Consider the following 7,041-nt stretch of genomic DNA (forward strand, 5'->3'; position numbering starts at 1 on the left):
TTTCTTCGCGTCGTCTTCACTGAAGATGAATTCAAGTTCTGTTCACATCCCTTTAAATACCTGTATAGTATCTCGTGCTCTACCAACCAACGATTGCTGATAACGCAACAGTAACTTCATTGTACTCTTACGTATCACTGTATGCATTATCTAAACATTGATTCCTTTTAGTCATTTCTTCAAAAAATCTAAATGGCTCCTTTTCTACTGAATTTGGGAATGACTATTTTTGTAACAATTCATGTTTTATTCTACACTCCTGGAAATTGAAATAAGAACACCGTGAATTCATTGTCCCAGGAAGGGGAAACTTTATTGACACATTCCTGGGGTCAGATACATCACATGATCACACTGACGGAACCACAGGCACATAGACACAGGCAACAGAGCATGCACAATGTCGGCACTAGTACAGTGTATATCCACCTTTCGCAGCAATGCAGGCTGCTATTCTCCCATGGAGATGATCGTAGAGATGCTGGATGTAGTCCTGTGGAACGGCTTGCCATGCCATTTCCACCTGGCGCCTCAGTTGGACCAGCGTTCGTGCTGGACGTGCAGACCGCGTGAGACGACGCTTCATCCAGTCCCAAACATGCTCAATGGGGGACAGATCCGGAGATCTTGCTGGCCAGGGTAGTTGACTTACACCTTCTAGAGCACGTTGGGTGGCATGGGATACATGCGGACGTGCATTGTCCTGTTGGAACAGCAAGTTCCCTTGCCGGTCTAGGAATGGTAGAACGATGGGTTCGATGACGGTTTGGATGTACCATGCACTATTCAGTGTCCCCTCGACGATCACCAGAGGTGTACGGCCAGTGTAGGAGATCGCTCCCCACACCATGATGCCGGGTGTTGGCCCTTTGTGCCTCGGTCGTATGCAGTCCTGATTGTGGCGCTCACCTGCACGGTGCCAAACACGAATACGACCATCATTGGCACCAAGGCAGAAGCGACTCTCATCGCTGAAGACGACACGTCTCCATTCGTCCCTCCATTCACGCCTGTCGCGACACCACTGGAGGTGGGCTGCGCGATGTTGAGGCGTGAGCGGAAGACGGCCTAACGGTGTGAGGGACCGTAGCCCAGCTTCATGGAGACGGTTGCAAATGGTCCTCGCCGGTACCCCAGGAGCAACAGTGTCCCTAATTTGTTGGGAAGTGGCGGTGCGGTCCCCTACGGCACTGCGTAGGATCCTACGGTCTTGGCGTGCATCCGTGCGTCGCTGCGGTCCGGTCCCAGGTCGACGGGCATGTGCACCTTCCGCCGACCACTGGCGACAACATCGATGTACTGTGGAGACCTCACGCCCCACGAGTTGAGCAATTCGGCGGTACGTCCACCCGGCCTCCCGCATGCCCACTATACGCCCTCGCTCAAAGTCCATCAACTGCACATACGGTTCACGTCCACGCTGTCGCGGCATGCTACCAGTGTTAAAGACTGCGATGGAGCTCCGTATGCCACGGCAAACTGGCTGACACTGACGGCGGCGGTGCACAAATGCTGCGCAGCTAGCGCCATTCGACGGCCAACACCGCGGTTCCTGGTGTGTCCGCTGTGCCGTGCGTGTGATCATTGCTTGTACAGCCCTCTCGCAGTGTCCGGAGCAAGTATGGTGGGTCTGACACACCGGTGTCAATGTGTTCTTTTTTCCATTTCCAGGAGTGTATTTTGTGTTTCCGTGGACCAGTATCACTCCAAGAATGCAGATTTAAATTGCACATACGACTGACAGTTTCCAGAGTCTCTTTGCATGACTTCCGCTAATGCGCCTTCCGTACGAGAACAAATGAAGTCACATTTATGGCTAAGTGGTCAGTGCTCTGGTAAACCGATCTGGAATTGATGCATGATCGTGCAGGGGTGTAAGCTGTTCCCGCTTTCTTTGTAATGTTGGAATTTCCGGACTGTCAAAAAGTGATCATTGTCAAATTTTTCTATTACACCATACGGCGTTTGTGTTTTTGCAACCTGTTCCGTTCCCTTCAACTGCGTCATGTTTTTCTTTATTCGTCCTCCCACATTTGATTCCCGTCTAGCATCGCATCTACGCAGTGGTGTGCAATTGTCTAAAATGTAATGTTCCTCGTGTATCGGACTGAAAGAAACGTTTATATTTCCCGTCACTGGATCAGTGTTTTTCTTTGTATTTGCTTCATATTGACCTCCGGTACTGGAACTCGGATACTGAGAATTTGGTACCTGTGTCGCCGTAAATTGCTCTGTTATCGAATAATATGCGTACGTTCGTAGGATCGGCTGCCGCTCTGTTGGAATGCGCGCAGTTACTTGTTCTCGCACCATTGTCTGCTGTTAACGCACATTACCTGATTCGCTCACCTGCCTCAACTGTTCTCCTCCCACTTGCTTCCGTTTCGGTTTGGAAAATACCGAAGCAACCTCTCGTGGACATAAAAGTGCAATCTTATGACATTTGTGGTTCCGCTACTGCCACGGAAAATTTCATAACTGACTTGTTTACCTCTAGATTTTTTCCCACCTCTATGTTGGGAGATACTAGCGATTCCGTTGTCTCACCACTGCTTTCTGTACGGTTCCCGATACACCGCTTCAGTTCTGTACGAAGTTGTTCATACTGTTGCTGATCTTTCAAGACGATGTTTTCAGTGCGTATGTCGTATCTTTTTAATGCGGCTCGTGTAACACGTTTTGTGACACTGAGTTTTTCCACGAACTGTTACACATTACCTGACGTCTTACGTGCTAACTTATCAACTCTTTGGTTCACATTAGACACTGCATCCTGCACCTGGTTAATGTCAGGCTGCATCTTTTTTTGGTCAGCCATTAGCGCTTGAGTTAGTTCGCGTGAGTCTCTCGCCTCTCTATTGATTTCAGTAAACTGTTCATTCACTTCCGTTCGCAACTTTTGCTGATATTTACGGACTTTTTTGAGCCCAGCATTGGTTTCGAAATTGAGACTATTTAAGGCAGCATTTGTGGCGAATAACCCTGCAATCGTGCGTTGCTTCAACATTGCAAACGCACTATCAGATTCATCGTCATCGTCACCTGTCACCAATTGGTGTAAATTTTGCCGTTTGTGTCTTTCACATGACGTCTTACCAACTTCCGTACGTAGTGCGGTCGCGCTAACATACATTCTTTCCGTAGGGAACTGTCCAGATTGATTCAGAGTTACTACATTTGGTTCAATGTACCGAAGTTGCTCTTCCTCTGGTTCTACTTGTGACCCACTTCACCCGTCATTTGTTCGTTTTTGTGCAGTCTCACACTGTGATACAAATCTCGAATCTGCCACAATTCCCTCTGCGTTGTCATTGGTTTGGGTTTCGTTACTTGCTCTCGATGCTTTATTTTTGTATATCAGTTTCTATCCTATCGAGATCTACAGTTTGCTCTGTATGCGTTGTTATCCATTCTTTCGCCATCTCCGATCGATTAACTAACCTCTGTGTTTCTCGATTTGCACGAGCATTCGCTCTCGTCAAACTTAAGTTATATGACATGACACGTCTCCAAAATATCACAGAAAGTTTCTTAGATTATAAACACACCATTAGTAACGCCGTTCACTGTATACGGATATTCAAAAGAACTCAACAACGCCGTGAATAGCTTGGCTCGCGCCAGCAAGATCATGCTCAAGTTACTTTTACACAAACACAAAACTTTGTCTTTGCTCGTTAATACAACATTTTCAACTCTGTGGATCACACACGTACAGTATTCTGACAACTACACAGACACATACATTGAGTAACCTTGTCAAAAGAACTAAAAAACCTTCTCCCCTTTTTTCAATACTAAACTTTAATTTCTCTTCATAATTTGGCTAATTGCCATCCTGGCAGACCAATTGCCATTCTGGCAAGGTCGCCAAGCTCCACTCCTTTTCTCTTTCGCCAGACATCAGCAGAAACGCCTGTGGGTGCATAAGTGTCTGCAGAATAAATGACAGGGGTTAGGAGGGGACCCTTATTCTATGACAGAGCACAGTGGTGTTTAGGGTGTACACAAATCGGTTTTAATGAAGAATTATTGTCAAGGAGTACACGAATTTACATGGGTTGTAATGTGACAATGTTAGGACAGTTATTAACATAACCCATTTCGTCCTTAGTAATCGAAATAACTATAAACACAACAATATTAAATTTCTTACCAGAAGTTTCTTTACAAAATTACTCTTTCTACTACATCGTGAAGTTTGCCAATATTACGTCAAATCATCCAATTCTGGTTCTAAGTTCAGTACTATTTAGAATGACAATCAAGTCTACGAAGAATGGCTAGTTTTTTGGTGACAAGCTGAGCAAAAGATTCCTCAAGGTTGCTCGAGTTCACAATGAACACAAGCTGGTGAACCAACAAGTTTATGCCTCTGCTGGCAGTATGGTCTTAGATGCGATGATCTGTTGGCTGCATGTCTGCTACCGTCCGAAATTCCTATAAAAGCTAATCAAAACCTTTCCTGATTTTATCAGCAGAAACTCTCCTACGTTTCACGTTAGGCGAGAAAACATGCACTCATCCCTAGTCTTGAAATATGGAGATATGCAAATGCATGGCTGGAGCAGTGTGCATACTGCAATGCCGTCTCAGTTCTCGCAAGAACAATAATCTATGTGGCTGGTTCGTTTCTCCAGTGCTGGAGCTCAATGATGCTACAGCTAGTATCTAGCTGAATGTCAGCTGCAGCGAATGCGGTGTTCACACAAATTTCCTCCTCTGCATTGTGCACCCCGTTCTGCACTTGACGCCAGTTCAGAGGAGGGTCCCCAAACTTTTCGGCCTTGTCACTCTCGTAGCAAAACTGTCCCCTAACTGGGTCCTTTCATGCGCCACGTCATGGCTTTTTACGACTAATAGGAGTGTTCCTCTTATTCTGTGGAAACTCTCTGCCAATAGCAAAGGGCTTACCAGTAAAATGTGTCGAAATTTCGGCACTTAACGCCTTCCTAGTTCGTCTCAGCCAATCGGACATTTTGTGCCCGCTCCAGACGCCTAAAAGTTACGTGCATACATCACATGCGTAACGCATGCAGTTCACATGATCGGCTGCCTCACTGAATTGTTTATATCCATCTGGAAATTCCTCAACGCAGTGTTCTAAAGCTTCTTTCCGTACCACTCACGTGGCCTGCTACTTGCCCTCCTGGATGAGTCACCTGGCCCATTTCTTGTCGCTCGCCACGGGTCGCTTTTATGAGCTTTCATTTATACTCCTCCCGTGACGCACCCAGGACATCGCCCCTCACATTTGCTTCCCAAGCGAAATGTCTCCTACAGCTGCTTGTTTCACCTCTTGCTCCTTGACATGCAGGATATACGTTCAGTGCGTTAATACCTTCGAAAAAGTGGCCTCCCTTCGCATTGAATACTGTACATTTTTATAAGCAAATCTCATTTTCGCAAACGTACGTCAGGTGACATATTCACCTTCAGGCTATGATGGATAAAAACTTTCATGTCAGGTGCGGAACTGACCTTCATTTAATCTGCCGCCTTACAAGAGTTATATATTACTCTCCTGCAATTCTGAAAATTATGCCATAAATTGAAGATGTTAAATCCAAAATAATGTCATTACTACAACAACCGACTTCATGCATATAAAAAAAAAAGGAAATGTGCTTTAAAAATACCAGTGACGAAAGGGTGAGCATTAAAAATGCACAAAATAAATCGAAAGTTACATATTCAGTTGGTATATAAACGTATATTTAAATCCACAATCAGATACACAAAAATGATGAACACTTCCTGTCGAGCATGTCTAAGCCTCGTTATCACTTTGAGTTGCACAGCTAAATCTTCTTATATTGATAAGAACCATCACAACTCTATTGATACACATTTATTAGGTCACGACCAGTTTCGTTCAAGTGAATGTCACCAGGTTATGTTGCCAACAATCTTCATAACATATCCTTGCAGATATGCTCCTTCATAAGAAGTTGTGAATTAAGAATACTTACTACTAAAATCAGTCTTGATCACAAATTTATTTATTCTGGTACTATTTTTTATACTTTAACTACATTTTTGTTTGTAACACTGCCTTGTAAAATAAAATATAGCAGTGCCATTTAATACTGTCACATGGAAAATTTGCAATAAATATAGGAGCGTCATAGGCAGTATTTTAATAATATGCACAAGTACTTTACCCTCTTGATTACTTTCTCTCTCAAAAAATGAAAAAAATGGCTCTGAGCACTATGGTACTTTAACATCCATGCCCGAGGCAGGATTGGAACCTGCGACAGTAGCAGTCGCTCGGTTCCGGACTGAAGCGCCTATAACCGCTCGGCCACAACGGCCGGCAGTTTCTTTCTCAGTTTTAATCTGCAAGAACTAATTATTATGTATCGAATAATCTATACAAACGGATACTCTTGTTACACCTTGAAATTACACCTGTGCAGCATTTATTACAATACGCCAGTCAACGATTTTTGCAGCCTCCTTAATGGAAAGCACCCTGGTAGAGCGTCTATGGTTTCAATTACAACATGATGATGTTCATAGTATATTGTCTCATGTGACAGTGTTTGCCGATCGATATTACAACAACCTCGTTGGAGAGTAGCCTGCTGCCACATCTTTGGAACTGCGTCTATACTTACCATGGCAACCAGTAGTTTCTAAATGGTTCTCGAACAGGCCAAGGGAGAGAAAGCCATGTACTGTCGAAATAATTTTCATTTATCTCGGATGTTAAATATTTTTACATATTTTATATGCAATAACTGTTGAACCAGCTAAGTTCCATGTATTTTTATTTTTCATTCTTGTCATTGTTGTTTTAATTACTACATTTTACGTTGTTATTTGAATATTAACCCATTCTGTCAAAAGTGGGTGGAGCCTCCAATATACAGGGTGGTCCATTGATCATGAGCGGGCCAAATATCTCACGAAATAAGCGTCAAACGAAAAAAACTACAAACAACGAAACTTGTCTAGCTTTAAAGGGGAAACCAGATGGCGCTATGGTTGGAATACTAGATGGCGCTGACATAGGTCAAACGGATATCAGCTGCG

The sequence above is a fragment of the Schistocerca gregaria genome, chromosome X (genome assembly GCF_023897955.1).
Source record: "Schistocerca gregaria isolate iqSchGreg1 chromosome X, iqSchGreg1.2, whole genome shotgun sequence".
NCBI lineage: Eukaryota > Metazoa > Arthropoda > Insecta > Orthoptera > Acrididae > Schistocerca > Schistocerca gregaria.